The 21,956-nt window shown below is 32.4% G+C and overlaps 1 protein-coding gene and 1 long non-coding RNA gene across 16 annotated transcripts in view; both read left to right on the forward strand.

Annotated features, from left to right (window-relative positions):
* LOC145286150 (synaptotagmin-1-like) overlaps positions 1-21,956 on the forward strand; it is a 285,233-nt gene that overhangs the window by 114,259 nt on the left and 149,018 nt on the right. The gene's annotated exons all lie outside the window — the stretch shown is intronic.
* On the forward strand, positions 529-3,037 carry LOC145286148 (uncharacterized). Its single transcript, XR_013869114.1, has 2 exons — positions 529-2,446; positions 2,657-3,037. It is a non-coding gene; the product is annotated as an uncharacterized LOC145286148 (long non-coding RNA).

The following is a 21,956-nucleotide window of genomic DNA, read 5'->3' on the forward strand; positions in this document are numbered from 1 at the left end:
GTAATTGTATCGGAATCGGTAATTGTATGGGAATCGGTAATTGTATCGGAATCGGTATTTGTATCGGAATAGTGAAAAATATTGGAATCGTCCCATCACTGATATATATATATATATATATATATATATATATATATATATATATATTTATATATTATAAATTTCTTTATTTATACAATGTTGGCTACATATGTGCATACATGTTTCAGCTGCGGCCTCATATGAAATTCAGCTTCCTCAGCCCATCAGTGTCAACTACATTTGGGGCAGTTGACACAAGTCGTCTAAAGAAAGCTGCATTTCGAAACGAACATGTATGTACATATATAGCCAATAATGTTTGTATAAATAAGGAAATTAATGCAATAATACAACACTACTTGTTATTGACCACTATTTTATAAGCACTGGAGTGTCATTGGATTAACATCTAGGAAACTACACTAATGCAATTATTATATATATATATATATATATATATATACGCTTATGCAGTCATTAGTGTAAGATGACAATTCCTGCCGGTCAGTAGATTCGAATACAGCCACGAAGCACGAAGCCACCTTTGACTAAATTTGCTAAGCCTCAACCTCCGGACCACCAAACAATTGCCATGAGCACGAAGGGGAGAATTACAAACTAATGAAAGCTCAATTCACACATCGACATTAAACAATCCATAGTGTTCAAACGACAGGAAATCGTGAACATTGCATAGCTGACTGCCTCTTATTTTATACTTCTCAGACAATACTCACCCTTAAGTATTCTTAAAGGGGGTTGATAGTTATGATTAAATAATAATTATTCTCTTATACCTACAGACACTAATGTTTCATGCTTACGCAATCATCAGTGTAGTATGACAATCCATGCCTGGCGGGAAATTCCAAAGCAGTCACAAACGAGTTACTATTAATCAAGGCCCAAAATCCACTCGAGGTCAAAGGTTAATGGTTTGTGTCACTTTGAGAATTTGATTGGGACTGAAATCGATTACCTAATGGGAATACCGAACAAGTATTTGTTGACATTGGATCTGAAAACGACCATGTTGTATTGTGTATGTGTGTATGTCCGCGTATGTATATGTGTATACGTGTGCGTGTGTATGTGCGTCTGTGCGTGCATTTGTGTGTGTGCATGTGTGCATGTGTGTATGCATGTATGTGAGCACGTGCGTGTGTGTGTGCATGTACGTGTGCGTGTATGCATATGTGTGTATGTTTGTGTGCACGTGTGCTGTGTGTGTGTATGTGTGTGCGTGAGCAATAAGCAACCCTTGCTTCACTACAGAAGCTCCGCGCAGGTACCCATGCACAGGGGTACGTTTCTTGAGACGGCTCTATACACGCATCACAACTTATTGTATTCCTATGACAGTGTGGAAACAGCAAAGAAGAACGAATGAAAGGAAAATCTCTTTAATACACACATAAAGAATGGAAGCGGACGAGAAAGTAGAGGAGGTGTGGAAAGACATTAATTTTGATGCAGAATAATAAGAAGAGATAAAAAGATGAGTGTGTGTAGACAAGATAAGAGATAGAATGGATGTGTGCATATGTGCGCATGCGTGCGTAAATAGTAGGTAGAAGGAGGGGTGGTGGCGGTAATAGTGTTGAAAGAGAGAAGTAGAGAGAGAGCAAACGAGAAAAGGCAATTCATATCCAAGAAATAAAGAGAGAATGGCCAAGTGATACGATGAAGGGGAGGGGGTAGTCGAATCATTAGTACTGCAGCATTTCCATCTAATTAAATATGCACTAATAACAATGCTATTCATATATTTCATCCAAATCAATGCACTCTTACTATAAACGAGCTAAAATATAGCTAACTAAATATTTATAACTAGCTGTACATTTTTTTGTGATGGGAATCACTCCAGACAAAGTATGAAGCCAGTTGATGTACCTATTTACTATGCCTCCCCACGAGACAGAGTTAGACACCAGGGTCGTTTTTTAACGTGGAGAAAAGGTACAAAAATAAAAATTGTCTCAGTCGTGAAGGATTTCTCCTCCACCGAAAGAGAACAAGAAAATGAAGTGTAGCATCTGAAGAACAGATGGTATTTATTTGCTCCCCCACCGAGCAAATTAGGCACAAGGCCGATTTTTAATGTGAGGAGTGAAGGGAGGGGGAAGGGAAAAAGGGGACCAGCTCCCGAGAGGTGGGAAATGGGAGCTCGTTAAAGGTCAGGCATGTGGGGTTGCCCCCACATCTGGTCTTTGCTAGTCATAGCTAGTCATAGCTTGCAGTATCTGCCGGAACAGATGGTATTTATTTGCTCCCCCACTGAGCAAATTAGGCACAAGGCCGTTTTTAATGTGAGGTAAAAACCAGCTCCCCTAAAAGGGGTCACTCTGGTTACCAAAAATAATAATTGTCCCAGTATAGAGGGTTTCCCCTCCATTGACTGGTACAAATTATCTTAAGTGCAGTATCTGCCGGAACAGATGGTATTTATTTGCTCCCCCACCGAGCAAATTAGGCACAAGGCCGATTTTTAATGTGAGGAGTGAAGGGAGGGGGAAGGGAAAAAAGGGGACCAGCTCCCGAGAGGTGGGAAATGGGAGCTGGTTAATGGTCAGGCATGTGGGGTTGCCCCCACATCTGGTCCTTGCTAGTCATAACTAGTCATAGCTTGCAGCATCTGCCGGAACAGATGCTACACTTTGATCTTGACCAAAAGGCCAAGAAAAGGAGCTAAAAAAAAACAAAAAAAAAACATTTCAACGTCAAAAAACTAGCTACCGATAAATGTTATATCGGCAGATTCCAACCCAGAAGACAGCAATTCTTCACCTTTATCAGAAACATTGCTTGGGAATGTGAGGATAAAATAAAAAGTTATGAGGCTGTAAGAAGTAGATCCAAGATCCATTTTTTGGTCTCCATATTTACCGGTCATTGACCGAGTGGAAACATATTTGTCAAAGTTTTTTTTTACTATTTTTTTTTTAAATTTATATTAACCTCAAACAAGGCGTCAAAATATGAATTTTTCACATATCTATTAAATAAAATAAAATTACCTAATAAATACGAATCCTGTAGGTGATATTTCCAAAAATAGTTGGAAAGAAATGTAAATAAACGTATTTATTTGAAAAAAAAAAAAAAAAATGTGTAATCACCAAAAATACTACTAATAGTATATTATACAAATTGGTGTAATAATCACCATGGAATTTCCACTGACTTTTGTCAGTGCTCTGGTAATATAATTAATGTTAAATATATTCACTTAATAAATCAATAATAAAAGAGATCGAATTGCAAATAAATTCTAAAAGAACGAACCCGTGCAGTTCCAGGAGAGACGTTAACAATTTAAATTTAGGGACGCCAGAATTAGCGTCACAGTATAAAATTGTATTAGATTAAGCATTTTAAAATGTTGTTGCTGGTTTCATGCGTAATGTCATTAATTGTACCTATTTACAATGCCTCCCCCATGGGACAGAGTTAGACACCAGGGTCGTTTTTTAACGTGGAGAAAAGGTACAAAAATAAAAAATTGTCCCAGTCGTGAAGGACTGCTCCTCCACCGAAAGAGAACAAGAAATGGAAGTGCAGCATCTGAAGAACAGATACTACACTTTGATCTTGACCAAATGTCATTAATTGTAGGTCACTTGATTTTAATAAAGATAGCTTCTTGTATTTTAAATTTGTTAAATTTTATAAATATTAATCCCCATCTCTCTCTCCCTTTCTATCTCTCTTATATATATATATATATATATATATATATATATATATATATATGTGTGTGTGTGTGTGTGTCTGTGTGTCTGTGTGTGTTAGAAGAATACCCGTCCCAGGACAGGTAAAATAAATTCACCGAACAGAACAGTTTTGCACCACTTTTATATTCCCTTACGAAGACTAAAATAAAAATATGGTGATACTAAATCGTATGTCTAGAATCCTTATTCGAATTTTGATTAAAATCCATGACATGATTTTGATTTTAGGAAATTTCTTAAATTTAAGGACTTAAGCTTAAGGTGTCTTAAAAAGAAATTCAAATTGATGAAATCTTGTTTTATTGGTGTCGTATGTTTATTGATCAAATTTAATGTAAATCTGAAATATCTGAATTTTTTAATGCGAGGTTATTTCCATATTTGTACACTCTCCTATAAGCCTTTAAAAATACCCCAAAACAACCTGAAATTTGGAGAATAGTTATTAATTGATGTCTAATAACAAAAATCCAAGGTATCTGAACTTCCATCAAGCGTCCCACCCCCACACACACTTTCTTTTTACTCCCTTTGCATAAAACTAAATTAAAGTAAATATAGCTTACATTTGGGCCCGTTCTGCTTAACAGCTCTATGCCAAAATTCATAATGATCAATTACTTAGTTTAAGAGTGAATCCTGTGTATGCAAATATATAAACATATAAATATATGTTAGCACATAAAGATATTGCCACACACACGCACGCACACACACACACACACACACATACACACACACACACACACACACGCACACACACACACACACACTTAAACGGAGCTATAAAACCTGACATAGACAAGACGGAGAAAGAAGGAATCTTAGTGGAAGGTAGTGTCCCCAATAATGCTGGGTCAAACAGAGCTGAGAGGGAAAAGATAACGAAATACCAAAATCTTAGGTATGGCACGAAAAGAAATTGGAAGATGAATGTATAAAATGTATAACCATTTTTTCATTTTTTTACCCACTTTTGACCCCTTAAAAACTATTTTAACCTGCTAAAGACCTATAAAACAACGGCCCGTAAAAAAAAAAATCCAATAATTTGAGGCTCCTAGCGCCATTCTGTGACTTTTAGCTTCGGAGAAGATAGAGTTTAAGAATATGGAGACAGACATTGCGAGGGACGTTCCAAACATAATACCTCCTATTTTATTCCACCCAAATGGATCAAAAGGGATTACAAATTGCATTGTTATGATGATTGAACTTATGCATTCATGACCAGTAGAAAGTTTCATCTCCCTGCTGAAGATATTGACAGTCTGATACTCTAAGAAAACAGCCCCTGTCATACACGTGCGTCAGAAACAGAGATGTGGCATTGAATTCCCCCGTGCAGAAAAAAAAAAATTTAACCGATCAACATTCAACGGCGCCTGTCGAACGTTTATGAAGCTGATGTAGTTGACGTCAGCACAGTTAGGAAATGGGTTCGTCGATTTCAGAGTGGCGACAGAGATGTGAGTGATAAAACACACACCGGACGTGCATGCATAGCCGCCACCTCATAGTTGACAAAAGAACTTCTTTTTTTTTTTTTTTACATGGGGGTCACCACTTATCAAGGCCCAGAGGCCACTCGAGGATAAGGGTTAATGGATATACATTAGTCATTGTGATTTTAGCGTAATAAACATTAGTGGGAATTTTGTAACTTGGATTACTTGGGGGGGGGTTCAGTAGGAACTTGTTCACGTTGGACTTGAAGACAATCAGATTGTAGTCAGCTGGAAAGCAGGCAAACGGAATAGAGTTCCACAGGCGAGCAGTTCTAAGAAAGAAGCCCTGTTCATGGAATCTACGTTTAGGTTTAGGCATAGATAAAGAGTGTGGGAAATCATTGATAGTAGTTTTGGCTAAACGAGTGTTTTTCGTGAAAGTCTGGCGAGGGGTGGGGACCATAGATTGAAGATTTTCACAGAAATAGTGAATATTAAATGTAACGTATTATGAATGAATGTCACGTTTTACTGAATTTTTTTTTTTACATGTAATAAATTAACTAAAATATGGAATAGAAAATGAATGCATTTTTCCATTACATAGTCCCCAAAAATATGAATTTTTCACATATATATTAAATAAAATAAAATTACCTAATAAATACGAATCCTATAGGTGATATTTCAAAAAATATTTGAAGAAAAAAAAATGTAAATAAACGTATTTATTTGAAAAAGAGCATATGTGTAATCACTAGGACAACAGCATATTCTTTTCATTGTTTTGACTCTCGAGTGCGTATATGCTTTTATATAGAGTGATGTGGTTCTCGCTTGATTAACTGTGTCGAACTGTCTCGGATATATACTCGAGAGTCACGACAATGAAAAGAATATGCTTTTGTCATAGCCCTAGTAATCACCAAAAATACTATTAATAATAAATTATACAAATTGGTGTAATAATCACCATGGAATTTCCACTAGCTTTTGTCAGTACTCTAATAATATAATTAATGTGAACTATATTTACTAAATAAATCAATAATAAAAGAAATCGAATTGCAAATAAATTATACAGAATCAGCCATTTTCGGAGTGATGAAAATCGTTAATATTTTTCCATTGAGGTTTCTCATGGTAAGAATTAGGTTTTTTTCCAATGTATAACTGATATTATTTTTGTTATATATATATATATATAATGCCGGGACAACAGTGGGCATCCCTGTTTGTAAATGTATGAAATTGCAAAAGAAAATTATTTTAAAAAAAAAATAAATAAAAAAAAAAAAGACTCCTACTATCATCTCCACGGGTGGCCTTGCCCAAAAAGACCGAGGCAAGCAGCGACAAAGTCACGAGCTTCGAATAAAATCAATATCCATCTGCTACCCACCACATTTCCATCCTCATATCTCCATCTCTTCTCGTGCGTCTGTTTTTTACCATAGCAGCAAGCGCAACACAAGAAAGGCTGTGAAATAGTGATTATTCTCTTTATAATGCAGAGCTCAATTTAACCCGTAAATCCCCAAAATGGAGATGTTCAGGATCCGGAATTGAAAAAATTTATCTGAAATCGATATTATATATATATATATATATATATATATATATATATATATATATATATATATATATATATATATATATATATATAAACGGGTCCCAGCTCTAATTAGGCACTGTTTCTTAGTGTTTTGTCCGAATGAAATGAAACTTTGGTCATAACTAGTTTATTATATTCAAAACATCACATCAAAACACAAAGGTCTTTGGCCTTTTTTTTTTTCTCCGTTCTACAGCATATGTTCTAGATGGCCTCCATTTAGCTTTTTTTTTTGGGGGGGGGTCACCCTGTATATAATATAGAGAATATATATATATACATATATATATATATATAAGTGTTACAATTAAGTTTACAAAGATAATGCAAAATAGCAAACTTAAAATCTATATAATTATAAAACTCAAATGACCTTGTAATGGGTGTTGTAACCCCATATCCGGTTTACGACTTCCGGTTGCGCATGCGTACATAAACATAAACTCATAACAGTGTAAACAACTAAACACAAATCGCTACTTTTGAAGAATTTGACTTGCGCACTGAAATATTGACGTTATTATTTAGAAATTATTATTTAACATGGTAAGGGTGGGGATGTTTTGCAACTTTTCTGTATTACAACTATACTGTCGCAATTTTCTTAAAAATAAATCCACTTTAACTCGTTGACAACTATAAGAACAATTTACAACGGCGATTTACCCATCGCCTTCCTTTTTTTAAATTTATTCTCCATTTTTAATACACCTTTCTTAAAAACATTCATACATTTTCTTCTACACTACCAACATAAATAAATAACCCCGGAAATATGTTTTTTTTAATTTGCGTTACAAATAAATAATCAACGCGACAATAAAACGTATTGTTTTACTGTGTCGATTTCAGCGTCCCAATTGTTTTTTTTTTTTTTTTCGTGTTTAAATTATCCAAATAAACAATTGTTAATACTTTCGGCATTTTTTTACATCGTTCATTTCCGTATTACGTTTAAGTTATTTTCACACAATTTTCTTACAAATAAATCTATTTTAACCCGTTGAGAACCATAAGAGCATTTTACAACGGCGATTTACTCACCGCCTTCTTTTTTTTTTTTTTTACATTTTCTTCTCCGTTTTTTAATGCACTTAGAAACTTTTTTATCTGCAGTCTTAACATAAATAAATGAATCCGAAAACATCTTTTTAAAAACAAGTTACATCTTATTTTCATTTTCTATTTAAAAAGCCATTCTTAACATGAGGAGAGTGTTTTTAACTATTCTGTACTTTCAACTAACAATTTCATTTCAAAAATATATATCAAAATTTGAATTTAACTTTAACTATTATGGTATCTGTTCAGTGCACATTTACCTATAAGTATGGCAAACCACTTATAATTCAATGGCTGTGAGTTTGTTTGGGATTTTAAATAAACAATTATAAGCAGAGAGACTCATAGAAATCTATCTATATTCTTTTTTCATTTTAATATACTTTCATAGAAATTTTTCTGTTATGTCACAAAAAACTATTTTCTTTACGTCACAAGTGTACATTAATTCCATAGCTAATATAACATACTCACCCAACGGGTCACGGGTAGTCTAGTATATTATAAATATTAAAGACTTAATATTTATAAAGTAATCCTAACCAGATGTAAAATCTCAATAAAGCCAAATAGGAAATAGAGCTTATAATAAGAACAAAGAATTAATAAAACATGTTAAAAACACTTTAAGAAGAGTTAAAAACATATTTGATTTTCCAAAAGGAAACACAAATTAAGTGGATTATATATATATATATATATATATATATATATATATATATATATATATATATATATATATATATATATATAAGAACAAATAGTTAATAAAACATGTTAAAACACTTTGAAAAAGAGTTAAAATCATATTTAATTTTAAAAAGGAAGTACAAAATAAGTGGATAGTCCTTAGTTTTGCCATCTTGAATTATTTTGGTAAAATTAATGTAATTCTTATTGTATATATATATATATATATATATATATATATATATATATATATATATATATATATATATATATATATATAAGATTATCCTGAAAGAGTAAACTCTCGAATAAGACAAATCAAATCTATTCAGATAGAAACGGCTCTACTCAATTAAGAGGAGAAAATTATAGAATAAGTTGAAAAGATAATAAGGCGTAAAGTTAGATAAGGCGAAGAATTAGATAGGAACTTGATTAGCATTATCAATTCAATAAGTGTTAAATAAAGAGAGGAAATCTCTTTATGAAATGGCATTTCGAAGGCAATTGCTTCTCATCAGGAAAGGGAGAAAAAGCCGACATTATACAAAAAAATAAGGGTAAAGCGATAATACCGACTTCGAAGACATTTAGATTAGAAATGGAAAAAAAAAATGGAAAAACTGGAGAAAATTTGGTGAGGATGATATGATGGAATAAAATAAAAGAGAGCATGAAAGAAGTATAAAGGCGGAAGAAAGAAGGGAAGAAATAATGAGGAACTAGAACATTTTTGGGGGGGTAAGATAAGAAAGCTCCTATGTAACTTTACTCCTTATCTTTTTAACTTATTCTATATATATATATATATATATATATATATATATATATATATATATATATATATATATATATATATATATATCTTCCACCAGACTATCCATTCATGTGTAATCACCGTTTTCTTTACCATATTCCCTCTGCTTAACTTATTTTGTTTTCAAGTAAGATCTTTGACTTACTTGTTGTTTCATCAAATACTTCTGCATGCAAAATCCGATCCCGCATTTTGCTAATTCCTACCCTCTGATGAGAAGGAGAGTATTTCCTCGAAACTCCGCGGATTAAGGACTATTCATTTATCTAGTGTTTCCTTTTCAGATTAAATATGTTTTTAACTCATTTCAAAGTGTTTTTTAACATATTTTATTAACTGTTTGCTCATATATATATATATATATGTGTGTGTGTGTGTGTGTGTGTGTGTGTGTGTGTGTGTGTGTGTGTGTGTATATATATAGTCTTGGAAGTTTTTAATTTTTAAAACTATACAAAAAAAAATTATTTTTTATCATTCGTTAGAAAACTATTTAGTCAGCAAGTCATTCAATAACCTGCAATCACTGCATCAACTTGCTCTCTCGAATATATATATATATATATATATATATATATATATATATGTATCTATTAGTGTTGGAACGATCAATCGAAATCAGAATCGGAAATCGGAAAAATCCGAGATTTTTAGGATATCGGAATCGATATCAGAATCGAAAAAATTTTAGCCTATTTTCCAATACCAAAACCGCTTCCTTAAATTATCTTTTTTTATTTGATTTGGATTTAAGAAACATCTTCCACTGCTTGTAGTAATAATAATAAATATTTAATTGATTTAAACTTTCAGTAAGATTAAAATCTCTAGATCACTCCCCTCACAAGTGTGTTTTTACGCTTGAGAAAATACATGCACATTCAAGATGTGTTTTTATAGTAATCGGGACAAAATAACAATTTTATAGTTAAATATTTAGAGATTTATAAAGAATCGGAATTGATAATTGTATCAGAATCGGGAAAAATATTGGAATGGTCCCATCACTAATATATATATATATATATATATATATATATATATATATATATATATATTGATGATGATGATGGCAATCTTCTCTCTCGCGAGACAATGATGTTCTACATCTAGTCTGGTGCACTGAAGCGTCTGCTGTTGCTATACAGTCAAAGCTCGAATTGCCTCTCCCTATGCAGGCGGGTTAGGGTGATAAGGAGACCTAGGTTTGCTCAGTTACCAGGGTACTCCTCTCGGCGTTGCAGACAACAAAGTCCAATGGAAAAGCAAGCCAATACAGTCGGAATTAGAACAGTTGTAAGAGTTACCAGATATGTGTTGTAGTGCCTCACCATCCATCTATCGGGATTCTAAACCCGATTTTTGTCAAGATTTAATGTATATATTAGTGATGGGACGATTCCATTTTTTTTTACCAATGCCGATACAATTACAGATTCCATGCTAAATTCCCGATTCTGATACAATTACCGATCCCGATTTTTTATAAATCTCTAATCATTTGACTATAAGATTGTTATTTTTTTCCCCCCGATTTTCGTAAAAACACATATTAAATATGCAGATATTTTCCTAAACGTCAAAATACACTTGTGAAGGATGATCTATCGATTTTAGCTTTAATATTTATTATTTTATCATTCTTACCAACGATGAAAGATTTGGGTTTAAGCAAAATCAAATAAAAAAAGACAATTAAAAGAGTTGTTGTGGCATCAGAAAATAGGCATCAATTTTTCTCATTCCGATACCGATTCCGATACCCCCAAATAGTGCAGGCAACATCTTTATATCAAAACGTCTCTCTCCTTCTTTATCGTTCATTTTTTTCACTCTCCCTATTTTTCCATACTTCCTCCCAACTCTCTCTATCACCACCGCCCAACTTATTTCTCTCCTTTGTTCTAATGTTTAAAAAAAAATAATAACAATGTCATTCATTTAGTATAGCTATTCCTTTTAACCGTAATACTGTAATCTTACATTTATTTGCTCCTGGGCAACGCTGAGTTGAACAAAACAGTGACATACTTAATGTCATTTTATTCTGTTACCGCTACTCGATCCAACAATATTATGAATACTAATTATGTTGATAATGAAAATAGTCCAAAGAGATTAAAACGTAATAATTTACATTTATTGCAGGTGGACAACTCTAAGTGCAACAAAGGATATTGTATCCCTACCCTTCAGTCACTTACCAAATATATTGCATTTATTTTAACCAGCGGGACCTGTGGAAATTCCACAGTGGATTCTTTAATATGTAATATATTGATGTTGCATTCTGTGGATGTTCAGCATAAATAGAGACACCCTGATATTGCAGTTCTTTTTATTAAAAATGTGGTCCAGTTGTAATATATGTTTAAATATGGTATTTTAATTCATGCAGATTTTGTATATATTATTATAGAGTCAATTTTCTATCGATTCTTATATATCATGAAGTTGTTAGTTCAAGAATAAAAAAATATATCCATCTTATTTGGGTGCATCAGCTTGAATCGAAACCGAAACCAAAACTTATGAAGAAAAAAAAACCATATATATATATATATATATATATATATATATATATATATATATATAAATAGATAGATAGATAGATAGATAGATAGATAGATAGATAACTTGAGATCCTTCAGCTATAATCGAAACTGAAACCAAAACTTATGAAGAATTGTTGGTAAAATTATTTATGAAAAAAAAAGTAGATGACTTGAATGCCATCTGTTGTAATCGAAACCAAAACAAAACTTATTAAGAATTCTTGGTAAAATTATTTATTTCACGAAATGGAAGGCCATAACAATTAAACAACAGTCACTCGGGAGAAAAAAGATGTAAGCACGACACACAAAGTAACAAACACGCTATCGTATTAATATATAGATAATGACAATTTTATTGCTGTCTGAAAAAACTGGAGTAGGACAAAAGGCCAGGTGAATAGGTGAAACAACAACTATGAATATGAGGATAACAGTTAGCAAATAAATATACAGATTATTCATCTCAAAGGATTCTAATAATAATAATAATAATAATAATAATAATAATAATAATAATAATAATATAACCTTTGGTACGGACCCGATGATGGAAGTCCAGATAAGAACGAAAAACTTGATCCAACATTTCAAATCCAATATTTCAAATCAAACATTTCAAATCAAACATTTCAAATCAAACATTTCAAATCCAATATTTCAAATCCAATATTTCAAATCCAATATTTCAAATCCAACATTTCAAATCAAACATTTCAAATCAAACATTTCAAATCAAACATTTCAAATCAAACATTTCAAATCCAATATTTCAAATCCAATATTTCAAATCAAACATTTCGAATCCAATATTTCAAATCCAATATTTCAAATCAAACATTTCAAATCAAACATTTCAAATCCAATATTTCAAATCAAACATTTCGAATCAAATATTTCAAATCCAATATTTCAAATCAAATATTTCAAATCCAATATTTCAAATCAAACATTTCAAATCAAACATTTCAAATCAAACATTTCAAATCAAACATTTCAAATCCAATATTTCAAATCCAACATTTCAAATCAAACATTTCAAATCAAACATTTCAAATCAAACATTTCAAATCAAACATTTCAAATCAAACATTTCAAATCCAATATTTCAAATCCAATATTTCAAATCAAACATTTCGAATCCAATATTTCAAATCCAATATTTCAAATCAAACATTTCAAATCAAACATTTCAAATCCAATATTTCAAATCAAACATTTCGAATCAAATATTTCAAATCCAATATTTCAAATCAAATATTTCAAATCAAATATTTCACATTCAATATGAAAAAGTATAAATTAAGAGGGCGATATATGTCAGAAAATCAAAGCAAAATACGCCCCTCCTTGCATCTTATAAAAAATATTAGTTGGAATTAAAACAAAAAAATCAGTTCCTAAACCTTTTGTCTTGAAACAAAGTGTAGTATCTGTTCTATATTCTACACTTAGTCTATTTTGTCTTAGGAGAAATAATTCTAACTTGAGGCAATTTTTATTTTTTGTTTCAATCCATAGTGCTCCTTCTGGGGAGTTGGATTTTCTCCATATTAAAGACTAACCTTATGCCTAGCTTTGCCCTCGTGAGAAACCAAGAAAAAATTTTTTTTTTAGTCTGCGTTTTGTGATCAAAATCCTATGTTGAACATAAGCGTGAAAGACTAACGAAAATGCTATTTCTAACGTAAGTGTAACAGACCAGTAGAAATGCTATTTTTAATGTAAGCGTAACAGATCAACGAAAATGCTATTTTTAATGTAAGCATGGCAGACCAACGAAAATGCTATTTCTAATGTAAGCATGGCAAACCAACGAAAATGCTATTTTTAATGTAAGCATGACAGACCAACGAAAATGCTATTTTTAACACTAGCATGATAGACCAATGAAAATGCAATTTTTAACATAAGTGTAGCAGACCAACGAAAATGCTTAAAGTAACTGTGACAGACCAAGGGAAATTTCATTTTAAAGGTAAGCGTGACAAACCAACCAACTGATATTGTTGACTACATCTAAATAAAGACATATGCCATGCATTATTTTTCTGTCTTGCTGAAGGGAAAAATTGTAATCAGTCTCAATTCTGAGAGATAGCAATGAATGGTGGTTCCTACTTAAAAGCTATAATTTCTTGGTAGGAATAAAAAAAAGGAAGCGATATTATTAGATAGAATCAGAATATTGATGGAGAAATTTAATCGATGAAATACAGTTATCAAAAAGAAGAACACCGGAGGAAAAATGCAAGCTTTCTTTTTCTACCAGGGAAATTAAAATGCTCTAAAACGGTTCTTCTTCTTCTTCTTCTTCTTCTTCTTCTTCTTCTTATTATTATTATTATTATTATTATTATTATTATTATTATTATTATTATTATTATTATTATTATTATCATCATCATCATTATTATCATTATTATTATTATTATTATTATTATTATTATTCACGCATTAGGATTTCTCACGCAGGTAATCATCAGATATTGCTCACTGGTAAAGACTGGCGGTGTTCCCTGGAGTCTGGATGACAACAAGTACCCCCAGATTTACAATAATTTTCATATTTTTCAACAACTTTTGCAAATAAATTTACACCAATCGCAACAATTGCTTGCTATTATTTCTCGCTGACAGCAGCCATTGGTCTTCACTGGAATTTGGGTGAAAAGAAACTCCCCCCCCCCAATGTTCCAGTCCATTTCGCACTAATCCAGTGGAGTTCTTGTAAGTGCTTTCACTCCTAGGTCTTTCCATCATCCGTAATCCTTCGACATTTGGGGAGGGAGTGAAGGGAAAAGAGGATTATGGACAGAGAGAAGGTAATGGAGATGGGAAGGTGATAGAGATGAGAGGGGGAGATGGGAAAGAGAGAGAGTAGTCAGTTTATAACTTTGTAGATTCAGTTTCCTTGATTTGATTTTTGTTTTATTTCTCTTGCATTTTCTATGTGTTCGGTTGACGATTGTCATTTTTGTAGATTAAGTTCTGCATTCGAGGGTTTTGTTTAAGATTTCAGCTGTTTCCAGCATTACTGTCCGTTGCATAGTCTGAACCTTCCTCTTGATTCCAATTTCTCCTAGTCTTGTTTACAAGTTCTTTAGAACTGTTCTTAATGTTCCTACAATTATTGATGTTGATTTTCTTCAACTTTTGTTTTTTCTGTCTCTTTGTTCTTCATCTTGTGGTCTGCTGGGACAGAAAAAAATCTACAATTTGACAGGTTCTTTTTTTCCAATTGATTATTATGACATCCGGTTTTCTGGCTCGGATGTGTTTATCTGTTTGTATCTCCATATCCCAAAGTATTATGTGGTTTTCATTTTGCAGTATAGTTTCCGACTTGTGTTTGAACCATTTCTTTGCATGTTCAAGATGCAGTCGTCTGCATAACTCCCAATGCACTGCCTTCCCCACCCAGTCGTGTCTGTCCCTGGTCTAATTTACTGCATTCCCTTATTATATGACTTATCGTTTCACCTTTTTGTCCACAAAGTCTACATTTACTGTTTTCCTGTGTTTTGTCTATTTTAGCTTTGATGTGATTTGTTCTAATCGCATTGTCCTGTGTAGCTGTCAGTAGAGATTCTGTTTCTCTGTTCATGTGTCTTTTCCTTAGCCACGTCTAGGTGTTTACGTGATTCTCTTCTTTTGTCATTCTTATGAATCGTCCATGTAGTGCTTTCTCTTCCCACTTTTCTTTTCTTGTCTTTTTGTTTTTGGTTTCTTCATATTCTGTTTTGTTCTTTCTGACATCGGGTCTGATTGCGGTGATCGGTCTTTCTGTGTTTTAGTTCATGTACTTTTCCAAGTCTTTTTTGTGCTTCCTATGCAGTCTTTTACATTTATTAGTTCTCTTCCCCCTTTGTTCCTTTTCACATAGAGTTGCTCGGTATCGTCTTTTAGGTGTATTATTATTGTTGTTGTTGTTGTTATTGTTGTTATGTTTCTCTTTCTTTTTTTTCTCCATCTTCTTCTTCTTCTTCTTGCTCATTTTCTTCTCCTTCTTGCTTCTCCTCTCTTTCTCATTATTCTGTCTCTTCTTTTTCTTCTTCTCCTTTCTCTTCTTCTTTTTCGTCTTTTTCTTCTCTGTTTTTTTCTTTTTTCTCTCTTCACCCTCCTTTTTCTTTTTTTTCTTCTTCTCCTCCACACTCTTCTTCTTCTTCTTCTTCTTCTCCTCCTCCTCCTCCTCCTTCTTCTTCTTCTTCTTCTTCTTCTCCTCCTCCTCCTCCTCCACATTCTTCTTCTTCTTCTTCTTCTTCTTCTTCTTTAACATTATTATGATCATTGCAATTTTATCATCTAAATTTTATTCCCTTTCATCACTGTTATTATCATGAGGGGAACCGGACATACAGAACCAATATAATTACTTTTTTTGTTCTGATTAATGGTATATTTAACTTTATGTTCAAAATGTAACATAGCGCGGATGCACGGATGTAAATGCATGTGAAATAACGTCACCAGTGAGAGAAACAGGACTATAAGAAAGAGAAAGAAAAAGCTCTCAAGGAAGACGAGATAACGTTCGAGATCTCGTGAGAGACATGGATAATGTTTGCAATCACGTGCGAGGCGTGAAGGATGCTTGAGAAGATGATCATATGAGGGACGTCACAATGGTAAAGAGAGAATGAGGAAATAAATGTTTTTATTACAAAGAACAAACGAGTTGGAGTTATTTCCTATCCTTTGTTTTGGTCTCCTTTGTGACTGAAACTGCACACAACGTGCGTTGGTTCCTAGACGACGTTACAGACACACTTAGATAAAATGTCCATCCAACTCATACACGAAAAAGTAGACTAGAAAATACTTTTTATCGTGACAGTGCTGAAAAGGAATTAAAAATATCTAATTGTTAGTGTTTGCAAAAAGGGGAAGTGCACCACATAGCCTTGTACATAGTGTGTTGGAACATTCGTTTTGTACCACTCTCTATATCCAACTGTAAGGTGGAAAACAACCTCAAGTGGCCTCCGGGCTTTCATAAATGGTAACTCCTATATAAAAAAAAAATCTTCATGTGTGCTTAGAAGAACTAAAACTCTAATCATACGCCAAGCTATTTGATTATTTGATGGGCTAATTACTCAGTGAGTAATTTTGTCTATTTACGCCAAGAAAAAATGGTACATCAAAATATGCGGTAAAATATGTACGTACTCTTTAAAACATAAGCTGCTTGTCAAGGAAAAGTGTTTTAGGCAAAGTCCCACCTCTTTTCACATAGATAAATGAAAAACTGCTGAAGATTTAGAGGGTAAGTTAATAGCAAACCATAATTTGAAAATACCAACTTTTAAAAACACAAAAAAGAAACCTGATTATTCACCTTTATCATAACATAAACATTTTGAAAAATAGTATCATCTTCATGAATTAAGTCTAATTTTTGGCTACTTATAGCAGCTACATATGATCGTTTAGTAGTAAAAAGAGAAATAAGTATAGAGAAAGAGAGAGAGAGGTGATTATATGCTAAGCGCATTGCTTAATTATCATTTTCCTAGATAGTTATTATCAAAAAATTATGAGCAGTTGCTTATGATCTGTTGGCTATAATTATACCAACAGATCATAATAATAATAATAATTTTGTGTGTGGGTGGGTGTCACAATAAACTGGCTCCACACCAAATAAGTGAGGAGGGCCAAGGAGGATAGAAAGATTGAAGAGAGAAAGCACTAACCAAACCTCCGCTGGATGACTGCAAAGAACCTTGGGGAGGCTTATTGCCACCCAAATTCCAGTGAAGACCAATGATCACTGCCAACGAGAAATCAATGGTAAACATCTGTTATGATAATGCAAATTCTTTTGCAAAGGTTATCAAATGAGGTGGAGAGTACTGGAAATCTGGGGAGACCTGTTGTCACTCAGACTCTAGAGAACATCACAAGCTGTTCTCAAAGAGAAATCTTTGATGATGGCCTGCGTGATTACTCCTAGTGAGTAAATAATGATTCATTCATCAAAAGACCAAACGGATTACTTGCTTTTTGCCGAAGTTCCTGGAGATCAATTCAATGCTAGTGAAGAAAGTTTTGAGTGAGTATTTATTACAAACAAAAATTTAATACATAAATATATGCATAACACATTACTACAATAAATATTTATAATAGAACTCCTATCACTTGTATGAAAATTATGAAATCATGATCATGATTTTCTTAAGAATTTCATCATCATCATCATCATCATCATCATCATCATCATCATCATCATCATCATTTATCACCAGCAGCGTCTTACATCTATATAATTATAAAACTCAAATGACCTTGTAACAATGTATGTGATCCACTTTCCGGTTTACGACATCCGGTTGCACATGCGCGCATGACCTGTGCACTGAAATATTAACGTTATTATTTCGAAATTATTATTTAACATGGGAAGAGTAGGGTTTAAAATAACTTAAACATAATACAGAAATGAACGATGTAAAAAAAAGCAGACAGTATTAATAATTGTTTATTTGGATAATTTAAACGTGAAAAAAAAAGAACAATTGGGACGCTGAAATATTAACGTTATTCTTTCGAAATTATTATTTAACATGGAAAGAGAGGGGTTTAAAATAATTTAAACGTAATACTGAAATGAACGATGTAAAAAAAAAAAGAAAGCAGATATATCAAAATTTGAATTTAACGTATATGTTCAGTGCACATTTACCTATGAGCATGATCAAGCACTTATAATTCAGTAACTGTAATTTTCTTTTTTTTTTTCAAAAATAATCAATTATAATAATAGAAATGTTTCTGTTATGTCAAAAAAAAAAACTATTTTCTTTACGTCACAAGTGTCACGCTCATACATGAATTCAATAGTTAATATAACATACTGACCCAATGGGTCACGGGTAGTCTAGTTCTGTAATAAAGAGAAATGTATATTTATTTGTACAAAGATAAATATATGTTTTGCTATCCCGTCATGCAAAAGTTAGTGAGTAAAACACATACTATTTTTCTAGCCCGTGAGTGAAAGCATTTCAAGTGATATGGGGAAGTGATTTTTTTTTTTTTTTAAGAGGAGCCATCGAAAATGATAATAATAATTTATATATGAAAAATTAAACTATGAATATTTTAGTAATATATCTAAGGAAATTACATTGGCGAAGCATAATTATTTTGACAGGAGTGTGTGAGGGGGGGGTCACTAGTAATCTAATAAATAGTATGAAATCTTCCATAGTTATTTAGTTCTTTAAAATCATTTAATGAATTAAAAAAAAAAATCTAACTTGACTGTAGACTTCGACTGCGCACACGTGCCGATTTGCAATAATTCTACTGAGGTCTTTTTGTTACATGTGTATCTAGACAGCTGCTTACTGTAATGTCGTGGAAACAAAAGTCGCCTGACATGCTTTCGCATTAATAAAGAAGAACCAATTCTTGAAGGATTTATTAAGTTACACTATCCCCACCCACCCCCACCTCGTCAATTAAATCACATTGCTGGCTAAGCAAATGATCGCCTACTAACAAAAAGAGGAAGTGGGCTGGAGAAAGAGAGAAAGAGTTGATTATATGTTAAGCGCATTGCTTAATTATATCATCGTTTAATTAGAACCTTTTCAATGCGTCTGATTGCCTGCTGACTCCTGCCAAGACTGATTTTAATCTCTTACCATAATTCTGTCAGACTAGGATCCTATGAGATGTCATGTTTGGCCAGGAATCATTAGCTTCTTGCATCAAAATATTACTGACCTCTTTGTGACTTATGTCTGAAATACTTCCTGCTTCCCAACATAACCATCGATATATAGTTCAGCTAAAGTGTAATAGTTAATATATCGACGAGTAAACCTCCCCACATAAATATGTAATACTAGCAGGGGTCATAAAATATACTTGAATATATTTGAATTCATGCAGATTTCATATTTATTATTACAGAGTGAATTCTCTGTTGAGTATTATATATATATGGCTGACGAGAGCCTAACATTATTTACCATTAACTGGTCCCCCTTATATTAGGCTTGAAACCGACGGTACCAGAGCCAATTCTCTGTTGAATATTATATATATATATATATATATATATATATATATATATATATATATATATATATATATATATATATAAGTGAAAGTGTCTGTGTGTGTGTCTCTGTCTGTGTCTGTGTCTGTGTCTGTGTGTGTACATTTTCCTACGCAATAACTTTGTCAATTTTAAGCCTACAGATTCGAAATTTGATATACAGGGTACTGAAATTTGGGAAAATTGATGTGATTGGTTTTCGGACAGAAATTTGTCGATTAAGGGGTCAAAGTTCAACGATTTGACTTTTGAGAACTCTACCAAACTCCTCCTACAATTTTGGGTCTAAACACGTGAAATTTTAGATATAGATTCCTTGGACATGGATCTAACTTAATAACTTGAGCCCTAAACAATAAATTTTAAGGGGTCATAAAAGGGGTCAAAGTTTTAAAAAATTGACCGTTTTTTTTTGTTTGTTTTGCTCAGCATACACCTAAAACACTCGGGCAACGCTGGGCACCCACGCTAATATATATATATATATATATATATATATATATATATATATATATATATATATAGTAGTGATTTCAAAATTAAAAGAAAAATGACTTGAGTGCCATCAGCTAGAACTGAAACCAAAACATTTACCACTCCAGCAGCATTTTTTACTGTTTGAGATAACCTGACAGATAGATAAGAAAGATTTTAAATTAAACCACATATGAATGAATTTGCGCATGCGCAAACGTAATAGAAATATTTCGCTAACTTTAAATGAACATTTTACATTTCAACTTGTCAACATATTTCTGTACGTGTTATTCATCCATCCAAAGATTTTACTTGTTATAAACCGTCCTTGGCGTATGATTACTGTTTCCTGTTAATTTCAGTGTTATGTGAACAGTAGTTAAATAATTATACACACAGACACACATACATACATCTGGTATTTTATTCATATAGATAAAGTGTCTTAACATTTTCCCTTGTATACGCAGAAACTACTAAATTTATTTTTAAACTTGCCTATGACCCAGGAAATGTCATAAATTATGTAAAGTTAACCTATATTATTTCTAAGCTATTACGAATAATGCTGAGTTTTTTTTTTCTTTCTATTTGAATAAATACAAGAAAATTGTCATGAATTTTTTTTTTTCATTGTTGATCATATTTTTTGAAAGCTATTATTCTTGATAGATGAAATTCTTATAGAATCGTTTTTTTATTTTATTTTTATTTTTTATCTATTTATCTTTTTTGGAAAGAACATTTTTTTTTCGTTTTTTTTTATCTTTAGAGGAATCTGGATTTGGATTTATTGAAATCAATAGTTCATCGATTTTTCTTCTCTGTATTTTTTAATATATTTTCTTTTCTTGAATCCGCTTGTGTCGTAAGAAAAGCTAGCAGTAATTATCTTCGTATTTATAGCAACCTTTTAGCGTTTCAATATGTGAAACGTCTGAACGAAAAGCATTATGAATCAAATTTCTTCCAATTGAAAAATTGAACTATCTGACTGCTCATTTCTCGGCTTTCAAGTTAGGATCAAAGTGTAATATCTGTTCTGTCCTAAGTTAGTGAAGGAAAGATCCTTCTAGGCTGAAGCAATTTTAATTTTTGTTCCAATCTACAGGGTGGTCAAAAAGTCAGGTAACATTTTAAAGAAAAACGATATTAGCAATACACGTATATTTAAGTACCATACATTGAAATATAAAATGAAACAAACATGAAATATGTTTATTTTGTTAATTGTCGTCCATTTCTCTCTATCAATCGCTGGAAGCGATTAACCACTGATTATGTAACACGTGTAATCATGTCAGCTGATATCCGAGCAATCTCCTCTTCAATAAATAACTTTAAAGACGCTATTGTATCAGGCTTCTTGCCATAAACGTTATCCTTTACATAGCCCCAAAGCCAGAAATCAGGAGGGGTAAGATCCGGAGATCTGGCTGGCCATTCAACTTTTTTTT

Source organism: Euprymna scolopes, chromosome 10 (genome assembly GCF_053919585.1).
Source record: "Euprymna scolopes isolate OS-2025 chromosome 10, ASM5391958v1, whole genome shotgun sequence".
NCBI classification, from domain to species: Eukaryota; Metazoa; Mollusca; class Cephalopoda; order Sepiida; family Sepiolidae; genus Euprymna; species Euprymna scolopes.